The sequence below is a fragment of the Lepisma saccharinum genome, chromosome 14 (genome assembly GCF_977018435.1).
Source record: "Lepisma saccharinum chromosome 14, izLepSacc3.1, whole genome shotgun sequence".
NCBI lineage: Eukaryota > Metazoa > Arthropoda > Insecta > Zygentoma > Lepismatidae > Lepisma > Lepisma saccharinum.
The window spans coordinates 76306335-76329173 of NC_139242.1; the positions used below are offsets into that span (position 1 = coordinate 76306335).

At 37.9% G+C, this 22839-nt stretch overlaps 1 protein-coding gene across 1 annotated transcript in view; it reads left to right on the forward strand.

The window, feature by feature from the left end:
- Positions 1-22839, forward strand: part of LOC145999045 (uncharacterized) — a 154348-nt gene that overhangs the window by 60422 nt on the left and 71087 nt on the right. The window contains exon 2 of the mRNA XM_083135980.1: positions 10658-10702. The gene's annotated coding sequence lies outside the window, so the exon portion shown is untranslated. The remainder of the gene's footprint in view (positions 1-10657; positions 10703-22839) is intronic.

Here is a 22839-nt window from a genome sequence, read left to right on the forward strand (position 1 = left end):
TGATGTCCTGCAAGAAAATGACTTTGAGTCTCTCCTTCATCAGTTGGCTGCCATGAAAGCCAGAAGGAAACAGTTCTAGGCGAGTGTTCTGTTGTTAAATTTAGTATATTGTTTTATGAAGTTTAATGAATAATTTCTAATAAAATGTCAATATTTTAAACTTTACAAGTGTTATTAATACAGAGCATGCAATTAGCGGAAGTGAAGTACCATGATAACAAAATTGTAAACAACAACAATAATAATAATGTAGACAGGTTCCGAAACAAAGGATAGCCTAGGGGACAAAATTTGATTACGACCCGTTTCGCCTTATTGTGTTTTCACCTCCCCCAATACAATTTCGCGTGATTTATGTAACACTAACTTTCTAAGGCGAAACGGGACATCACATTTCGCCTTACACACAGAAAATTTCCCACCAGGGAATATTATCGACATGAGGGGTCATTATTAAGGCCCGGGACTTTGTGTCCTATAAAACTTTAAAATATGTATGTAATTATGTTATAAAAATGGAAAAATATGTCATGAGAAATTAAAAATATGTCAATAAAATTCAGAAGTATCCCCAGTAAAGTAAAAAATATGCACAACAGTACTTTCGAATGTCTCATTATACGGGATGTCAGTATCTTCCAGGGAAGACCGACTACGATGGGGGTGGGGTATTAAATGAAGTCAGAATCCCTTTAACCATATAATGTAGTGGGAAAATACTGAGAATATATTATGAGGTTCACTGCAATTATCCAACAATTATCGCTATAAAAAAGGGGGTATTTTTGTTTAAGAAGTTGGTAAGAAGATGACATCTGCTTTAATTTCTTCGTTCGTAATTTCCTTATCCTGCCATCGATAATATGAACTATCCGTTGTGCTAAAGGTACGAATTATAAAATTAAAATAATAAATTATAAAATAACCTATTATATGCAAGACAATTACGAAAGAAATATGTCTTATTACGAGAAAATTGAAGAAATATGTTGTATAAACACGAAATTGGTAAACTATGTCAAAATATGCCTTATCAAGTTTGTCTATTTCGACTGGTTTTAATCAGATATGTAAAGATCTCACCACAGTATCCGATCTGATGCCAAATAAAAAATATGTTATAACATAAAGTACCGGGCCCTAGTCACTATTATTAATGTATTATTAACCTAACCTAACCGTCAAGACAATGGCAGCCAAGGTAGGCAACATCACAAGCTCTGCGCTTCCATCATGAATTACCTTTCAAGTCGATAATATTCCAAGAGGGGAAATTTTTTGTGTGTAAGGCGAAATGGGATGTTCCGTTTCGCCTTAGGAAGTTCCTGTCACATAAATCATTTGAAATTCTATTAGGGGAGGTGAAAACGCAATGAGGCGAATGGGATAAGGCGAAACGGGAGGACACGCAAAATTTTGTAGTCTAGATTCAACAAATCGAGGATTCGGGAACCGGAAAGATAGAGTCTTGGATACGATTCTCACGCCTATAGCTATGATGAACATAACATCAACAGGTTTAAAAGCACTGCGTTTAACTCTGAAAAGAAAATTGCATGTTTCCCGTTACGTCAGTTCATGAAAAAAGATGAAAGAAAAAAAGCAAGTTGAAAACGGTCTAACCTCCGTTCCATATAGTTCTCGTAAGTGTGTGTGTGTGTGTGTGTGTGCCAATCTGCGGCATGTTTGCACGCACAAGAGGCGTTTCGGTTGCGTAACTTTCGATCCTGCACGCGTGCACGAAAGTGAGTGCTTTTGTGGTGCGACTTGTTTTCTGCTTCTGAAGAGCACACAAGCTTAATGGTTATAGCTGTCTGACATATATTAATTATCAAATGTTCGATTCCTACTGAAAAATTGGTGGTTCTTCTTGCAAGGTTGAGAGAGAGAGAGAGAGAGAGACTAGTTGTTTTATGTTACAATTGATTGATTGATTTGGTTTATTTTACTTCGCTTTTCTGCCACAATTGCGAAGATAAGAATGAGTGATGATATGATAAAATTCATGTAGGGACACTCACAAAGAACGCCTATGCCAGGGCTAGGATTCGAACCCAGGAACCCTGGCGTTGTAGAGGCTTTAAGTTACAAATATACAGATATTCTTTTATAGATTCTTGTCTATCTTGGAAACTTTTTTTTTACTTTCTTTCGATTTAAGTTATTTTCTATTTTCTATCTCTCGAATTAATCGCGGCGATGAATTGAATTGAATTTAGTTTTTGTTTTAAGTTCACTTTATGTACATAAGTCTAATCAGGACTGGATCGGAACCACTATGTGCCTCCACCGGGTATCGAACCCGGGATCCATTGATTATAGGGGGATGACGTTGCCACTATCGCGACGATGGGGATGAATTATGAACGCGGCGATAGAACGTAGATAATAATACAGTCTCCAGGGTGTAAGGGGTGACACTTTCTGAAGACATCCAAATGTCAAACCCCTCATCCACGCAGTACTCCCTGGACTGCATCGTTGCAGACTAACGAGGCTCTGGCGTCTGGAGTCACACCCAGTATAATCCTCTGTGGTGATCGTGTTGTGTTCTGTCCATGTATGTTTGTGACTGTCATTTCACTTATGTTATCACCTTTCATCCTCATATTCGCGATTAGCCAAAATCGGAAGAAAAGCGAAGTAAAATAAACTAAACGAATCAGTCAAACAATGATGCATCATTGGCCGACTAAGCTTCGAACCTGGGACCTCTGGTTTCGTAGCCCCTTACGTTGAGGTCATGGAGGCCTGTTGTAAACACATATTCACTATATTACCACTTGTTTGTTTCAGATAACTCGCACCTGTTCCATACATAACGGCTGAGATATGAATTTTTATTCCCACCAGGAGTGATTTTTATCCCCTCATAAAAATGCAATAGTCAAAGTCGCATTATAACAAAATTCAAGGACGTAGCTACACTGTTGTGTTTAAAGGAGAGGCAAGTGTATGTATAACTTGATGTTACTTATAAATTATATATATTGTTTTTTTAATACTATTCATTACAGTCAATACTATTAACAACATACAGTTTCTGTGTCATAGTAAGGTTTCATTAATATGTCTATAATACTTAGTAATTTATACATACGTACAATATTATTATTACCTTTATATTTAACTTAGTGTTTATCCAAACAAGTAAATAACTAAAAAGATGAAACGGATTGTGGTCTGCATGGTTGGTTGGTGTTTTAAGTCCACTTTACGCACAGTAAGGCTAATCGGGACTGGACCTACAGTTTAAAGTGGGATCCGAACCACTATGTGCCTCCACCGGGTATCGAACCCGAAACCACTTGATTACAAGGCGACGACGCTACTACTGCCCTATGTGGTGGTTTGCATGGAAAGTTTTCTATAAAAAAAGAATAAAATGTATTTTTCTTTTTTTAAGTTTTGAAGTAAAATATCATCTAAGCTATGAAAATCGGGGGAAGTTTCAGGGGCACAATGCTCCACAATGTCCCAAGTAAATTTGTTGCTTCCAAACATCGCAAGCAGGGACGCAGAGAGGTTACATTGTACCCCCACATTTTTGGAAGGGGGTAATTTACCTCCTAAATCCATCGACATATATGTACCCCTTTCAAGTGTAGGTTCAGTCTGGATTAGCCTCTGATCATAAAGTGGAGTTAATAAACATGTCAAACTTGCGAGATCTCGTCATACATGCGATAAGAGAGGCTTCCAAGCTACAACTCGCCTCATCTCGATACTACCCGTAGTTAAAATAGAGGGCTGTTTAGATACTAAAATGAATACACGTGTGTTTGCTCGCACCTTTCATGATATAAAATATAAATTTCTTAATTTCCGTTTAGTTAAATTTGAAGTGCTCAAAATGAGGCCTAGAACTGTGATAATGTTTCTTATTGGCTCGGTGTAAGTACGCGGGTTCGACTCCCGGCTTGGTCATAGATGTCATTGTGAATGTCCCTTCATCAATTTCATCTAATGATTACTCATCAGCGAAAATAGGCGGAAAATCGATGTAGCATAACAAAAATACAAATGCACCTGTTTAAAAGTTTTAAACACAAGATTTTAGCTAAAGTTAAGCGTTAAAATTAATGTGAGGTTTGTTGGATTGAGCTTTAACAATGTAGCACTGATAGTAATTTGGTAATATCAGCCGAAATTGCAACAATCGCGACGTGAGGAAATTCAATTTTTCGTCCGGCATGTTGAAACGCTTTTCACTCAAATGCAATACCAGATGAGTCATCAGGAGTATCTAGTCAGAACTTCAGCTCAAAAGCTCTAAATTTAAAGAAGTCATAGCAAGAATATCAATCTCGTCATCCTCATTTTGTCCCGTGTCTCTCCTAAATCACGTTCTCTATTATATTATTTTTATTAATTAAAAAAAATATTGTTCAAGTGATTCCCTAAGATTGCTGCGACTTTGCCTTTTAATCTCTGAATATTATTTAAGAATGTGTAGAAAGGGAGCCCGAGAGCCTTCCCCGCCCCCCAAATCGTCATCTTGTGAGGCCAAAGGAGGCAGCTGCTGCTCACCCTAAGGTCCAGTCCGCCCCTGCCCTAGACTTTTACATGTTTTTTTAGAACATAATCAATTCTAGTTTCTCAAACTGTTATACCGTGGCATACATGGTCCTAGTAAAACAATATAATATTTACAAAAAAATCTATTCATATCCTGCCCCAAAGGTGTACTGAATGGTGTTGGAGTCTCTATCTAATAGGAAAGAACTATTTTTCCTATGAAGCCACATGGTGTTGTGTGGCTTGGAAGGTTCCCGTTCCTTGTGCATTTTCATTCTTCAGACTCGAAACTTTTTTCTAAAAAAGGCGAGGTAAAAAACAACTCTTGAACAGGTTGAATCTATTTTTGATGTAGGCCCTTAAAGAAACGTTATTGCCTTTCCGTGTCTGCCGTTGGGCATTGTACAAGCTTTACGTTGCAAACAGTTTGATTTTTCTCTGAACTCGGCAATCTACCAAATGACGCGATACCACGTTACTTGAATTTCGAAATACGTTTTCTCCTTTGAGCACGTAATTGAAGATAGCCATTCCCCACCCTCAGATCCAAAAAGTAACATAAACCTCATAACATCAAGCTTATAACCACTGTGGTTATTCCACTTTCATCCTACAATTTCTTCTGACATTTTAGCTTATCGTTCACTATTTCCATGTTCTTGTTCTTTACTTCATGTGTTTGTAGTTTGCTTATTTTATCCCTTTGTACGTTGATCACAACTACGGACTCGAAGCCAGAACTTTCGGTATGGAAATCACGAGTGGAAGGCCCCGACTTCGAATTCTGATAAAGCACACCTATTTTTTTTTTGGTTTTTCTTTTACTAATTTCAATTTGATTTTTTGTCCACTTCATGCACAGATAGGCTAATCGGGACTGAACCTACAGTTTAAAGTGGGATCCGAACCACTGTGCAATGTGCCTCCACTGGCTATTGAACGCGGTACCCCTTGATTAGAAAGCGACAAGGGTACCCCTACGCCATCGGGAGGTCCTTTTCTTTTACTAATTCCATGATTTCATTATTCGATCTCCCATCGCATTGTCAAGAATAGCATAAAGCCGCGCATAATCTAGAAAAGGGGAGAAAGCGAGTGGGTGGAGACAAGCAGTACACGATGCTGGAAAGCCTGGTAACTGCAATCGCTTTTCCCCTTCCATGGAATCCCGCCCCCTCACACTTGTCCATTGGTCGAGCACTCTCGAGTCGCTACTTGCACAGAGACTTGCTTTCGTTCGCTCGCTCCAAAGATTCCCGGGACAGAGTATAGGGAAAACCATCCCCAGAGAATAGCTCTATGTTTTGCAGAAATGGAGCGACTGAAATAGGCAATTAAGAAGTAATTAGGAGGGTTATTGCAGCACATATCTTGATTGAGTGACATGAGTTGCCTTTCATGCTGCGTAGCGGAACATCTTATCAGGTGACGCAACTGAAGTGTTGGTGCTTCATTGATTTCAGATGAACAGATAATGGGATTATCCTAGTTACGTAATCAACCTCACGTTCTATTGCCATGGAATAAACAAGGAGAATATTAACATCATGATACTCGGTTTTGCCAGGTGTTTATGACTCCTTAATAAAGAACATTTCTAGTATAGTATAGAATGCTGTGTGTATGAGCAGCGTACTGAGCATAAAATCTATCAAATATAACGTTGTTAAACAGAAGAAGACCACTAAAAAAGTATGGAGAAGACCGTGTATAAACCAATTCAGTGATTTGTATATGCTTTTTAGTTATCTTAAGTTACTTTTCTTCTACTTTCGGCTAATCACGACGATAAGTATGAATGATAATTATATTAAATTGATGATGGGACAAAGAAATACCAGGCTGTGATTCGAACACAGACCCTTAGTGGCAAATGTCGTAACCGGTAACGTTATAAGCCAGACCTCAAACATCTAATCATCAAGCTTTTGTCATTTGATTGTTTCCTTAGTTTCTGTTATCAGGGCTGTGTTTTGATATGTATAAGTTGTAACACTTATGCACTTGTCGAGTCTGTTAGTTTTTCGTATCTAGCTGCTATGAAGCTAAATATAATGTGTTATTTACAAACTTTATTTTGAATTTGTCACAGCAAACTCGTCAGTTAACTATTGCGATCGGTAGGCTTCTGAGTTGACTATAAGCCAATGATGTCTTATTGGATGCTATTCTCTGAAACATACCCCGTTCAGATTATGAGACACAAAAAGTTTATCTGTCAATCAGTTACTCTGTTGGGTTAGGCTAGGTGTTGTTACTCAACAATCATGTTCTCCTACGTTATTTATTCGCTATTTGCAAAATGGCGCAGTGCTTTCGTTAAATCTTTTTTTTTTTTGTCTAAACATTGAGCAAACCCTATCGAGTGACATAAAATGTTTCCAATGTCAAGAAATTAAAAATTAAAGTTTTGCGCAAGATGTCTTATTTCTACAACGTTCACTACTCTGTAATTTTCACATTTGTTTGACAAATTATATCACAAATACAACATAGATATATTGGATCGATAGCTTTAAAATATATAATAATTTTGCAATTAGGGTTGTTGCATACTTCCGCACCCAAAGACTGGAGTGACATGCATTCCTAACCAAAATGAAGTGCTCGTTAAAAGCATGTCAGAATCGGTCTGTATTGCGCAAGTCTTAGAGAAATTTCTACTGTGGTAGTAAAAGAATACGATTTTCGATATGCTACATGTTTGCGAAGAGGATACTGTAAAAAGAATCCAGAACGAATACCTTGATGCTTAAAATTAAACCTGCAACACCCGATGCACTCTCGGTGCTACAATTTCTTGAAACAGAACGACAACAAATATGCATCAGGTGTGGTTACAAGTAAAGAGACTTAGGAGCAATCACACTCAAGCGACTCTCCGTTATGCTCCCACTTGTTCTGCTGTCCACAATGAGTGTGACATAATGCAACCAGTTTCTCTCGATTGTTCTCGGCGGCTAATGTATTCCACCCGGATGACCCAATCCTCCTGCCCTGGAGTCACGGAGGAAGCATTCTGATGCACTGAGGTGGTTGACCGCGAACTAAGCCACGGCGTTTCTCCATAGATTAGAGATCAGGCACCAACGTATGCTCTTCCACTGCAGTGTCATCTGAGTTATGTACATGCTTACATAAACCAAAGTTTTGATTGATTTGGATTATTTTACTTCGCTTTTCTGCCACTTTTGGCTAAACGTGACGATGAGGGTGAGTGATGATATGATGAAATTGATGAAGGGACACTCACAAAGAATTCAAATTCACATTCTTTATATGCGTGGGCAAGGTTCAGCTTGAGGCTGTTCTGCCACCTGACCCGTGAATAAGCGGGGATTCGAAGCCGGGGCGCCTGACGCTGTAGGACGCTGTGCTAATATGAACCAAAGGTTTTGACAGTTTTTCGTTCATTTCGGTGTAAAATTGTGTCACAGGTTTAATTTTCATTTGCATTTTATACCTGTACTGAGAAGAAGCTCATAAAATATTATTTTTAGTTGGGTGAAAAGTAATTCAAAAGTCTATATGATGATCATTAACATGAAAACCGCAAAAGACTTTCACATTTTTCTTTATTATATAGACTCGTCCAATCAGATGCTGTTGATTGTTTATTTTACTTTTCAGTGCCATGCAGGAACGTTTAGAAATGAACTCATGGCGCGGGGTAATGATTTTATTTTTTCCAGGTTGAGCAATTGGGAAGAAAAGGTTTTACATTATTCACACTTGCCTGATTCGAACTTTAGTGATTAATATCGTGCAGTTTAGTGGTTTGCTTTAACTACAGGTGTTTGAACTTGCAATTTAAAGAAATGGTCATGTCCTCTGCTTCCGGACGTTGCATCGTTTTCGTTCACAAATATACTTATCCGTGCACTCATCAGAAGAAAATCACCATTTTTTTTACTTCGGATTACATGGAACATCAGATAATCCAGACTACTGTACACTGTTATCTTTTTTTTACATTTGTTTTAAGTTCACTTTATGCACAGATAGGCTAATCGGGACTGGCCGTACAGTTTAAAGTGAGATCCGAACCACTATGTACTTCCACTATGAAGATGAGTGATGATTGGGTGCAATTGCCGACTACCACTTTTAATAATAAATAATAATAATTATATGTATAAACCAAAATAAAGATATCAATGAATATGGTTTCCCGATATTAGAAACAACACACCAGTCATAATAAGCTCCATCCTTAGATTCTGGCGGGTTTCCCTGATGGCATAATGATAACGTCGTCGCCATGTCATCAAGGGGTCCCGAGTTCGATACCCGGTGGAGGCACAAGTGGTTCGGATCCCACTTAAAACTGTAGGTCCGGTACTGATTAACCTTACTGTGCATAAAGTGGACTTTAAACAAAAGAAAGAAACCTCAAACTCAAAACAAAAATTCAACTTAGTATGTGGTAGTTGTTTTGTTGCATGTGTTAATGCTCCCGTGGGTTATCCATATATGTAGGGACAGGATGCAAAAGTGATACTTGATATCCGTGGGAAGACGAAGGTTGAGGAAGCGAGCTGCTTTGGCGCAGCAACGCCCACGCGACCTCCACTGGAATTGACCACAACTGCTTCAGAGCCTCGGGTGCAGTGCGGTCCTCTCAATGGGGAGATAAGACGATACCGCTACGAAGGAGAGGTTCAACTAATGTACACATGTTTTCGATTGTCCTGCACGTGATTTCCATCGCCGCTCTTTGACGCGACCCGTTCTTTCTTCCACCTTCCACCAGGTGGCAACTCCTTCGCCTCTTCACGGTCCACTACCAACTGGTTCTTATGACTTGCTCTTGACCTTGCCCTTCTGCAAAGAACCACAAAGCCTTGTGTCACTGTTCGTAAACAAAGAAATAAAAACATCGAGATTGAGTACATCGTGGAGAAGCGTGGCATTGTAAATTTTGTGTGTTTACACACATGGACGTCCGCAGGATTTTTTCCAGGAAGGGGCAAGCAAGGTATTTTTTTTCAAGGAGGGGGGGGGGCAAAGGAGGCATCTTTTTCCTATAATAGTGATGCTCCCTCAAAAAACACCATTTCAGTCTGAAATTATGATGTTCCTTCAATGTATTTATAATAATTAACATAAATCACTGTGGCTGAAATGAAATTATGTGTGAAATATATTATTTTCAGGTGGACATTTATTTTCGGTGAAGGCCGCGGCCCCCCTTGCCCCTTCCGGACGTCCATATTTACACACTAAAATAAGAGACGGTAATATTGTTTCTCCAATAATATTTTTTTCCAAACTATAACGTGTAAGATATCATGGGGTTGTATGTGCTCTTAATAGTTGGGAGGCGACCTTTCTCAAAACACCCAAATGTCAATCTCACTTGCGCGTAGTACTACACCCTATGCAGATTAACGAGACTCTGGCGTCAGGAGCAATGGCCAGTATAATTGTCTATGGTACTTCTGTTGTGTGTTGTCCAAATATGTTTTTGATTGACATTTCATCTACATCACCTTATCGCCATTGATCATGATCTTCGCATTTAGCCAAAGGTTGCAGAAACTATAGAAGTAAAATAAATAAATCAGTCAATCATTAAATGTAAAGCATCTACTCATAGGGCTAAAGGCGATGCCCGAGGCGGAGTGGTTAACACAGCGTGCTACGATAAGGAGTCCCGGGTTCGAATCCCGGCCTGCCTAAGCATAGGTGTTCTCTGTGAGTGTTCCTTCATTAGTATCATCACTTATCCTCGCGGACATCGGCTAACATATGCGGTATGTGGCGAGCTGTGCTGTTGTTTGAATTCAATGGGGTTATAAGGCAATCATGTAAATTGTTTTACGCGTATATATATTTTAATAGTGTGATCATTTGTACTATTGACTGAGAATGTTGAATGATGGACTTGCTACTAAATGTTAGTCGAGACTAGCGCGGTCATGAATGATCCTATGTGAGTGTTCTTGCATTAGTTTCATTTAATTATTTCATTCACCCTCTTCGTCACTCTTAGCTTAAGGCAAGGCAAGCTACATAAAAAACAATAGAAAATACTGGCTTTAACACTTGTAATAATAATAATAGTAATAGCATATTGAAAGTATAATATAAATATACATTGCAAAAGTGCAAGTTTCATCTATCTTTTCTATTACAGAATGGGAAGAAGCGTGTGCGTCTCTCAGACAATGGAAGGATTGAGGTAAGTATTCAATCAATTTCTTATACCATAGGTTCGTCGCGGGTTAAATTCCCGTTCAATGCTTCGTATTCCATTCATAGACGTCCGCAGGATTTTTTCCAGGGGGGGGGCAAAGAGGCATATTTTCCCCCATAATAGAGATGCCCTCTCAAAAAACACTATTTCAGTCTGAAATTATGATGTTCCTTCAAGTTATTTATAATAATTAACATAAATTACTGTGGCTGAAATGAAATTATGTGTGAAATATATAATTTTAAGGTGGACATTAATTTTCCAGGGGGGCCACAGCCCCCCTTGCCCCCCTTCCGGACGTCCATGATCCCATCTTTAAACACTAAAACACGTTCCGATTAACACAACTGTGATACATACTAATCAGGTCCCTGCCCAGAATTTTATTTCGGGAGGGAGCTCATCCCTTATCGGCAACTGCTATCAAAAAGGCTAAAAAATGGAGGATAGAAGCCCTGACAATGAATTTCTCAGTATATTACAACTTATTATACAAGATGTTTAAAATTAATTACCACCACACACTATTTCTAACGTGTAGGATTTCGGAACCCTCCCCGGATATGTACCTGATACCGGTCCATCGCCATATTTGTGTGTCTGCCCTGAAGGCAGTGGCGGTAGTATCGAACGTTTGTTGCACAGATAGGCTAATTGGGACTGGACCTTCAGTTTAAAATGGGACTGTGCAATGTGCCTCCATCGGGTATCGAACCCGAAACAATCGAACGTTTAAATCACGGTGGAAGCCTCCAGGTCGTATGGTTTCCTAGCGCGCAGGGATCTTGGCGATGAAGTGATCTGTGGTTCCTTAGTTGCTGCTTATCGCTAGAACAACTTATTTTCTGTTTGACTGCGTGGACATTGTGGAAGGAAGAACAGAAAAAGTGCGTTCGTCACGCGGTTTGCTAACTGACGCATGCTGCGTTCACGCTGTCTTGATGGTCTGGCGATCGGACGACCTCTGTGGCAAGTGAACTATGGCCTGCCGACCACGACAACCAACGCAGCAGATCTCATCAGAGGTTCCGCACAAGAGCCGCTCTTGAACTTCAAGTTTCCAGGTAGAAACAATAAAGACGCGTTTGGCTGGCGAGTGAGCCATCAATCATAGCCTTTGGGTGCGAGTTACTTGCAACACACTAACAATTACCCCCTCCCTTCCATGACTTTTGTAGTTCCTTGTCATAATAAGGATCCCCAAGCTTAATTCTTAGGTGTCATACTGGGAATATCATAAATGTTGTGCACGAAACAATACTTACGTAAAATAGATTGCCGTTAGTATTTTGTTTGCAATGTTTATGGATCAACGTCACAGTAGCGTGCCAGGAAAAGTTAAATGCAATTCATTATCATGACTGCCAAAATACTTTCAGGCCAAGGACGTATTTAAGTAGGGGGCCAGGGGGTCCGGACCCCCCGGAAAGATTTATCAAATACTAAAATTACGTTATGAAAAATACATTCGTTTATCCTAATTTCCTCTGAACTTATTGGAAGCCAAGGATTATATTGGGATCATACGGCTTTGAAGGACAGGAAGGCCGTTTTTATGGGGGGAGGGGTCCAAGGGTCCGGACTTACCAAGTACTAAAAATTAAGCAATGAAAATATTAGCATTTGTTGCATAATCGATGGTTATTAATTTCCTCTGAACTTTTTAGAAGGCAAGGATTGCATTGGGATCATACGGCTTTGAATGACATTACAAAGAAGATTTATGTACACTACTACTCAAATTAATATACATAAAATATTAATCAGAAACCTACTTTTCTCCAACTACATGTAACATCATTTTTGTTATTCAATAAATATTCCATTATTCATCTATTTGACATTAATTTCATTGCCAGAGCACTTGTTTTTATGTAAATTATTCCGATCTTAGCTACAGGTAAGCTACGTAATGAATATACCCTGTTATATTTCTATTCTTATAAAGTCTTTTTAACTAATCGTGTAATAATATAATATTAATTTATGTATTGTAATTAGTATTAATTTAATTTAATTATTTTAAATTAAACATTATTATTATTATTATGATTATTACTATTCCTGAGAGACTTGGTTCGGACCCCCCCCCCCGAAACATATTTCTAGATACGTGCCTGTTTAAAGCTATCTGAAAGTTCTCATGAGTTTTAAGTCCACTTTATGATCGGAAGGCTAATTGGGAGTGGACATACAGTTTAAAGTGGGGTTCGAATAACTGTGCAATGTAGTTGGGTTGTTATTATTATTACTATTAGTGTCTTATTTGAATGGCGGAGCCTTTTCTTCCATTTTAAAATTGCATTTCTTTTTGACAGGCACGTAGCCAAGGGGACTAAAGGGGACTAAAGCCCCTCCCCCAAATTCATGCAATAATCTAATAGTGTATAGTGTGAATTAATTTTACTTCCTTAACAGGATTAAACATTAGATCGAAAAAAGTAAAGTATATAGGTAGTGATTGCTGCTACAACCATTTTAAGCATTCCCATTGGCTGGTAGCTTTTTGGGGTAGTAAATACTCTGTGGTGGTTAGGTTAGGCAAGTTGGGTTTGGTTCTCTCAGAAAAAGAAGACGAAAATGGTTGTAGCAACAATACCGACCTAGTGTATAATAGAGGAACCAAGTTACATTTTTATATTCTACCATTTTATCCAAATAATAAATGTATCCACAGCTTCCAAAATTTATAGTTTTCTTTGTGACAGGTCACACAATATAAACTTTATGAGTAAAATTTGCCCCTAACTTTTAAAGCCTTTTTTGAACGGAAAGTTCAAGTTTATGAAGTTTATAACAAGATACAATAATTATGAATTTCAGTACACTAAGTGCTAAAAATGTAAGAAAAATAATAAACACCAGTTTTGTTGGATATTCATTCATACGGTGCATCGAGTAGCAAAATCTCTCCATTTATATAATAATAATAATAATAATAATAATAATAATAATAATAATAATAATAATAATAAATGTGGATTAAAATTGGTTTATTTTAATCACTTATAATATTTAAAAACGACAATTATAGCCCGTGCTGATTAGTAATGACCCCCCCCCCCCATCCAAATTGGACGACTCGGTCCAGCAAATTCGTATTTGCCAGACACACTGGAGCCTCACACACCATAAAGATCGACGCCTCAGTTCTTGTCTGCACGATGTTCATTATGTATTCGAACGTGTATTCGTTAACCTTTTCTCTGATTTTATGATGTAATGATGATACGGAATCAGTCTTTTTGACCAATTACAACCTCCTTTAAAATACTGGTAATAAATAACAGTTTACTGTCCGTGGGTGGTCATTTTCTGCACCCATTGGTCGAGCAGCGTGCATTTGTGCAATATAGATTTAGATTACGATCTTCAACCTTGCAGCATATAAAGTTATTTTCTTTCATCAGAAAGTAATTTCTCTTGTTTCAGTTATTTGAGCGTATTTTTGAGTTTCTACCTTTCATTTTACAGCCAACTACTCAAGGGAACTTAGTGTCCTAAACTTTGGTTGTAATATTCAAGGCCTGTCTCAGAAGCTATGATAATGCATTTTTATCAACAGAACCATGCCACGAGCTTATATGTACGTTCTAGTGATCTCTCCAGTGTCCTTTCTGTTCAGTGGATGTCATTTTCTGTGAGACTTTTCAAAGGCTGTGTCGTGGCGTGTTAGATATTTTGAAGTGTCCTGTATGTATTGCTCTTCAACTGCATTTTAATCTTGAGGAATGGGTAAAGTCACAGGGGACTAGATCTAGACTGTATGTAGGTTGTGGGAGAAGTGGAAGCCAAACATTCCCTTACACAGAGATCAGTGTGGTAGGGTGCATTGTCACGGTGCAGGATCCACGCTTGTGCAATGCGAGGACGCACCTTAAGCTTTCAAGCACTCCACGATAAAATGTTCGATGTAGGGGGTAGGAATTATTTGTGCACAACCCTGCAACTATCAAAAACACTGTGAGCATGGATTTCACACGGGATTTGATGACGTAACGTGGTTTAATGTTGCTCTGCACTTTACCAAGAGGCAGCGCAGTAACACGACCTGTCCATTCATCAATTTCATCACATCATCACTCATCCCCATCTTCGCAAATTAGCCAAAAGTGGCACAAGAAGTAAAATAAAGCAAATCAATCTTTCTGTTGTCCTTGACCGACCAGTAGGTACTGAAAACTGTCAATTCTGTGACATTGTTGTAGCTGGATTACGTTCAAATCAACTGTATTTTATGAAAATTAGTACGTATAACACCGAATTACGTGTAAATGCATTACGTACAAATAAGGTTTAATTTACATGTTTTTAAATTATATTTTGCCAGGACCTACAGTAATTTACGTACAAAACATAATTAAGCAGAACTGAGTTACGTATAAAGCAGTCTCAACTGTATATGCACAGAATTAGACCTTGGATTTTTAGGTTCTAAAAAGTGTGCCTTTAAGTTCCAAAAATAGGCTCTAAAAATCCTAAAATAGGTTCTAAAAATCTTAAATTTAATTCCAAAACTCCTTAAATAGGTTGCAAAAAGACTTAATTTGGTACAAAATTTCTCAAAAATACTGATTAAATACAATCGTTAAAAACAAAATTTCGCAAGAACCGTAATAACTAAATATTAATTTTCTAAACAAATTTTCATTTCTTTATATCATTTTCAAAATTATCTACAAATTATTATAATACTGCACTTGTGCTGTTAGAAAATGTTACTTGTTGATATGAAAAATGAATTACGTACGTATGTACAAGTTGCTGCACAATATCAGGGTGGCTACTCACTTGGAATTCCGGGAATTACACGTGAATTATTGGCTATGGAAATTATTCATGAATTTTGGCAAAACATGAAATAAGGTACAAGCGGATGTTTTCTCTATTCCAATTTTTTCTCCGTATACGTGAAAAATTGCAACTTTTATTAATCCAAATCCCATTAAATTTATACGTTTATAAATGCCCTGAGGCAAGTTTCTCTCAGTTTAGATTTTTTAGGAAGAAAAAGAAAGCTACATGGAAATAAAACTAAATTGTCTCAATCCGTTTACTTTGTTAGTGTCTTTTACAGAACAATCTCTCTGACAGACGGAAGATTATTACAAAATAATATATCTTGAAGTTGATTAGGTAAATTTTTTGGTACATTGAAATCATACAAACCCTTTATATTGTCAATATTTTTATGTGTGGAAGGGAGGGTGAGAGTCGGTAATATGTAAGGTTGGAAAAGAGAAAACATTTGCTTGTATCCTTGAAGTTTTGGAAAGTTCGCCTTGAAAACCAGGAATTATACAAGTGACCACCATGAATCTTTTTGAGTTATCCACACTCAAACTCTGCCTTTTGTCTGTGAGGATCATTTCATGTGCTGAAAATTATCTTTCAAAAGAAACATAGTCAGTAGTGCTAATTTGAATGCTGAAACATTACTTCGCAAGGCGTGAATGCCAAGATGGACCAAACTGACACGAGAGTGGGCAAGGGCGCACAGATCAGAAGTTTGCACTTGGGACTGTCCAGGCAGTAGAGACGATTGAGTGCCAAAACTGAGAATGGGGAGAGGGGGGGGGGAGGCAAGGACAGTTTACTTTATCTTAGTAGGCAAGGCTTAGAATTAAGAGTCTATAGTACATGGCTAAATAGTATGGGGGAACTGTCCTGTTTCTGAGGTCACTGTTACCTGCAGATAACAGTGACGTCAGACATTTTTTTGTTTTGTTTAATGCTTTGATAAAGATCATATACTTGGATGGAGGGAAATCGTCAGGAAACATGTTTCAAACACGCCAGTCATTGAATTATTTCACCACCAAACCTAGTAAATACCCCTGTGAGATATAAAAATCCTGTAAAACCTTAAAAATAACTTTAAAAAAGGCTTAATTTAGACACATAAACCTAAAATAGGTTCTAACAAGCAAAATAGGTTATTTTAGGCACTATAAAACTTCGTCATTCGTTTCGTTTTTTAATGAAACGCTGATATAACTTGTTATTTCTTATTTATCTGCAAAGAAAAAAATAGGTTAAAAACTTAAAATCCGAGGTCTACTCATAATACAGGTACAAGGTGGAAAAGATTATTCTTATTATTCATATGTTTTCTGGTCGGAGAAATTGTTGCCCTTAGGATCAACATTGACCTTGGCAACCTTGGGAATTTGATGCAGGGTTTTCCTCTGTGAACCGCACCAGAAGGAAACCTGATGGGAAAGAAAGCGACGCGAGAGGAAACAGGTTGAAAAGGTTACCGCAAATCAAAGTACATTTGCTTTTTTGTGTCCCAGTTCAAGGTAGACGTTACATGTTCTCCCTGACAGCATTTGCATAAGTTTAACTTAATTTGCGCGCAATGTGTGCTGCCTGGCATCGTCCTGCGGGCGACGGAGAAAGCTTCCCAATTGGCGATCTGGACGAGGGGAAGAGACGTAATCGCTTAACCTAACACATGACAAAATCCACTCTGCTCCCGTTACCTCGATTGCCGTAGTCACGGTGGGCGGAAGAAAGTTTCGGACCAGGCATTTCCCAGTGCGGAAGTCAGTGTTGCCGCTAGACGAACGATTTTATTTTTGGTTGTTGATTGATTTTGTTTATTTTACTTCGCTTTTGTGCCACTTTTGGCTAATTTGCGAAGATGGGATGAGTGATGATGTGATGAAATTGATGAAAGGACATTCACAAAGATCCATGCCCAGGCCAGAATTCGAACCCGGGTGATGTGATAACCACTCCGCCACGGGGGCCGGCTATTTTTGGTTCTTATCGAACATTGTGTTTATTATTTGAAGTCCCTCATTCGCGTGTACGGTTCCTTCTGATAATATCTGTGTCCGACCATATTATTTAAACATTGCAAGACAAGAAAAGATTATGAAGACAAGATTGGTGAGCATCGCAAATGTCCAAACGTAGCAATCCAGCAGCTTTTAATCAAGGGGTCTCGAGTTCGATCCCGGCGATGTTTCGGACTCTACTTTAAACTGTGGGTACAGTCTTGATTAGCCTATATGAGAATACAGTGGACGTAACACAAACTTTGACCTATCGGCAACAATCCATCTGATCAAAACTGAGAAATCAATGATTTGCTACACCCTGTACACCCTCCAAAAATAACATCACATTCTTCAGCAGCTATTTGTAACACCACCTCGGGCCCAAATGATTCAGGTTCGTGCCACCAAAGGTTTCGAGTTCGACTCCTGGCCTAGTGTTCCTTTGTGTCTATTCATCTGATTACCATCCATCTTCATCATCACGATTAGTCTAATTTGGAATCAAAACAACAGCAAAATAAGAAAAATACAATACATACATTTTGAATTTTGAATTTTTTAAAAATAATAATGTCAAACAAAATATTATGTTGACTGCTGAAGATATTAGGAATGAATGACTTTTTGGCATACAAGTTTTTCTTTGCAGATACTTGAAAATGAAAAAGAAAGACACGGAGGAGAAAATGTTTAAGCAATTTAAATAATTGTGAAAAACAGAACTCTCCAAACACATTTACTTCGTTTCTTTTTCTTTTGGTTTGTTTGATTTCCAAAGACACTCAATTCTATAATGGAGGCTTTGGTAATATCACTTTAAATCTATTTGTGGCTAACTTTTTGGTTAAGGCTGATTACTGAATGTATGTACAATTGCTGGTTACTTTGTTTCAGCTACTTTTTCAGCAACGTAACCCGAGTTTTCTGAACCCTCTATGTTTTTTATTATTTTTCAATGAGAAGCTTGAAGAAAAAATTGAGAGGATGTCAATACTAGTATCCGGAAAATTATCTTCTCCCAATAAAATGACAAGATCCTGGTCACTGACTGTCGATAACCCAAGAAAATCTCTTCGCCCTGCAACCCTTTCCAATTACCTGACAAGCGGAAGATGCAAGGCTTGACGGAGGGCGCAGTCTGGTTTTGTGCGACCTCTCCCCCACTTCTTTCGCACCAGAAGAAAGTTGCATCACGTTATGGTGTCGCTGGCAGGCTTTCGCCAAACGCATTTGCATCGCAAATGAGACGTTTATTAGACTGTTCACAGACATAAGCACGAAACGTCGATTTACATCTGTCCCTCCATGTCCCGTCCGCCTCCAAGGACGTGCGAGAACTTGAGGGACTTTCCATGGTCCTACTTCCGACGAATTTGCATACGCATGTTCAGTGTGCGAATAAGCTTCGTGCACCTGAGATGAGGATTGCCGAGCCACGAATGGATTCGCTGGTCGAAATCTGTTCCAAGTCCAAATTGTGCGCAGATAGAATATTAGGGCCTAAAATTTGTGGCGATATTGTTTGACTAGTCAATATACAAATGACCTTCCGCTCCCTTAGCGTACTCTGAGACCATCTCAGATGTGAGATAGCTATAGAACATATGATCGTATACCAAAGTGGGCGTCACCAGAAATGTTTGTAGAGCCATTGATAAAACTGGAATAATAGAAATAATAATAATTGTTATGATTCTTAGTACCATAATAAAGATTATAAGCTAATATAAATAAACCAAGATTGTCCATTTATTTTTATCTCTTTGGATAGGCTGTTATACTTGATTTATTGTGTTTGTGTGTGTATGTGAGTGTGCGCGCGCACGATAATATCCGAATGACGTGTTTGTTTCTTAAATTCTTTAAAAAAATGCAGTCGAATTTCCCCAAAATATAATTCCATAAGTTATAAGAGAATGAGACATCGTATAATATACCTGAATTATGGAAGTTTTTATTTAGTGACATTTAATCAGACATTTTTCCAATGGACGTCGAGTAATTCACTAGATTTAGGAGTTCAAACACCAATTCATGAATCAGTTACCACGCAAAAGATTCGTATCGGCCCATACTTTAATAAATTGATGAAGGAGAAGCGTTGGTGTTCTCCAGGTTGGGTCGTTGACGCTGAACATGCGCCGATTGCAGGAAGGGCCGTGGGGCGATCGGGCTGCAAAAACAGGTCCTGCAGGAACAAGGAGAAGCCGTTTGGGCGTGATTCATGCAGACACTTTTTGCGTCTTTTTTTCCTTAAGTTTCTCTCTCCTGAAAAATTGCTGTAGACGCAAATGAGTCGGGTGGCGATCGAGTTTGGTAATCTGGAATTGAAGCACTGCCTACCTATATTAATAAAAGCTCAGATACTCAGACTATGGATTGTTTCAGAAGTGTAGCAAATTCGTAAACAAACACAACTTATGCAATGACCAGAAAGTAATTCTGAATTGGGGTCACACTAACTCTTCGAATTTACTTGGACTGTAGCACAAGATCCATCTCTTGACCCATTTTTATGATAGTCTTTTAATATAAATTATTACATTTATTACATTTTTCACATACAAAGCGAGAAATAGAGAGAAGCAAGGTTGTTTGATTTAAACCGTGATTTAAATTTAAGATAAACTCAATGATTTAAATTACGTTCGGATAAAGGAAATAATTTATGTACAAAAATAAACTGTAGATCTTACAATGACTTTTGATTAAAGTATGTTAATCTCGTAGTCATTTATTGGACACTTGGATACTGTAACATTTTCAAAGCACGAAAAGAAAATATATATTAACTGAAATATGAAGCTCATGCAAAAGGAATATGTAATAAACTACACTGTGTTCGTGGGCAAAAATAGTAAATATCTTGAATAGATTGGTTGGTTGATTTGTTGTTTTAAGTCCACTTTATGCACAGTAAGGCTAATTGGGACTGGACCTACAGTTTAAAGTGGGATCCGAACCACTTGTGCCTCCACCGAGTATCGAACCCGGGACCCCTTGATTACAAGGCGACGACGCTACCACTGAAACATAGAAGATAGAAAATAATGACTATGTTAAACTGTAAATAATGTCATTACCATTAAGCTTTAACTAAGCACGGCTGCTGTTTCGTAGCATAATACTATATGTATAGACTATAGACAGGGAAATTATGATCAGAACACACATTGAACATCGGCAACTAAACACATACATTTATACGTACCCAAAAACATACAAGCAACTTTATGCGTTTTCTTTTAAGAAACACAAACTGTGGTTAAAATGCAGTGAAAAATTATCACAATTTTTTTTTAAATAAAAAATCATGAAAAGGAAAGAAAAAGAAAGGAAGATGGATAGAAAAACAAGGAAACAATGAAGAAAGAAATATGAAGAGGAAAAGGAGAGAGGGAGCCAAATAGATCGAGGTATAGAAAGAAAGGGAATGAGAACATTACAAAGGAATAGAGCGAATGTAAATGGATGTACAAACAGTAGCAACATATCATTATTTTTGGAATAAATCTTGCTGTTTGAGCGCGATCAATAATAATCATTAGAGCACGGAGGTCAGATTTCTGTTTCCGGTCACACGATCCACCCAAATGAAATTCAACCTTCCCAAGTATCTATCTTGGCTCTCATGTGCACACAAGTTTATAATGGAAAATTTCTCATCCTTGTATCATTTTCAAATTCAAAACCCATCATCTCTTGCTTTATTCTTTATATCTTTCATCTCGCCCATCCTTGAATACTGTTCCCCAATTTGGGCAATGGCCTCAAAAACCAATCTCACCAGAATAGATTCTGTTCTCAGTTTCTTTCTTGCAATTGTTCGCCATAGAATACCTTCCTTTCGACATGTATCCAAATCAGACACCATGGCTGCTCTGAATATTCACACTCCATCCTTTCGTCGTGATCTAGCTGACATGAAATCTTTATACAAGATAATAAATGGCAAAATCAGAACAGATCTCCTAATCAGCGAATTCACACTTAGGGTACCCCAAAAGCAAACGCGCAACCTGCAACTCTTCCACAACCCAACCACTAGGCTATCCCTTCTACAACGCTCCTTGTTTTACAGGCACCCAGAAATCTACAGCAAACTTCCCCTGAATGTAGATATTTTCCTTCCGGAACGTAATTTTTGTATATTACTGACCAACAATATGTAAATCTATCCAATCTTGTTATTGTTTTTATCTTTTGTTATTTTTTGTTACTACTTTATGTTGTTTCAGTGTAAAATGGCCAAATAGATTGTATCTGAAACTCTGAGTAAATAAATAAATAAATAAAAATAACAGGAATCACTGTTGGGAACGGCACAGCAGCCGTCAATCGTTGAAACCTTTTGTGGGACTTCAAAACCATCCTGCACCAAAGTTCTTGCTTCAGAGTAAGAACAACAACTTAGCTTTTTTTACTTTTCATTTGATTGAACCTCACCCCCCCCCCCACCCCACCCCTCCTAGAAAATTCCTGGGTGCGCCTATTTTGGTTTTGCTCGATATATTGCTTTAAAAAAACAATTGTTGTTATATCGAGCAACATATTACACAAGAGAGCAGAAATCTCTGACAAATAAACTGTTGCAAAGACAGGAACACTCGCCAATAAATACAAGTGCTGTATATTTCCCTTGTACACTAGATAAGACAGGGTAAGATTACCTTTCTGGTGCTCCTATAGTCAAAAGTGATGGGGAAAAAATTAAAGTTGTCGTTATTCTATATTCTAAACAGGCACATCTCTTTCTCGCCAATTTTGGCTCCAATTACACCTCACAGTGTATAATTACCTCCTCCCCTTTGATGTCCACGATGCCGTAAACGGTCGGGCAGAAAGGTGCTTAACTCGTTCTTGGAGGACGATCGTATTAAATGTTGCTTCTGGCGAAGACGGATTGCTGTTTAGTCAATCGTATTGTGCTTCATAAAGGCGTGCGTACACCGACAGGGAATTAAGATGGGATTTCTGACACTGGTAATTAAACCTGGATTTTATGTGAATTTTGTTCAGGAGCTTGAAAGGTTAATGTTTCTGAGAATCATTCTAAACGTCCGAAAATAATCATACTTATACTTTGGTTATTTTAGTAGTTTTTCTACCTCTTGGGTTAATCAGTCATCCTCGCGACGATGAGGATTAATAATTGATTGGGGAAATCAAGCTGTTTATCTTATTAAACATGTACAAAATATATTTTTAAAAAATGGGCAGGATAATAATGAATTATATGTATAATGCACTACAAAAATATTCACTACATGAACAGATTTTAATTTATAAAATTGTTAAAATATTTTTAATTATAATTTTTAAATAAGCTGGGCG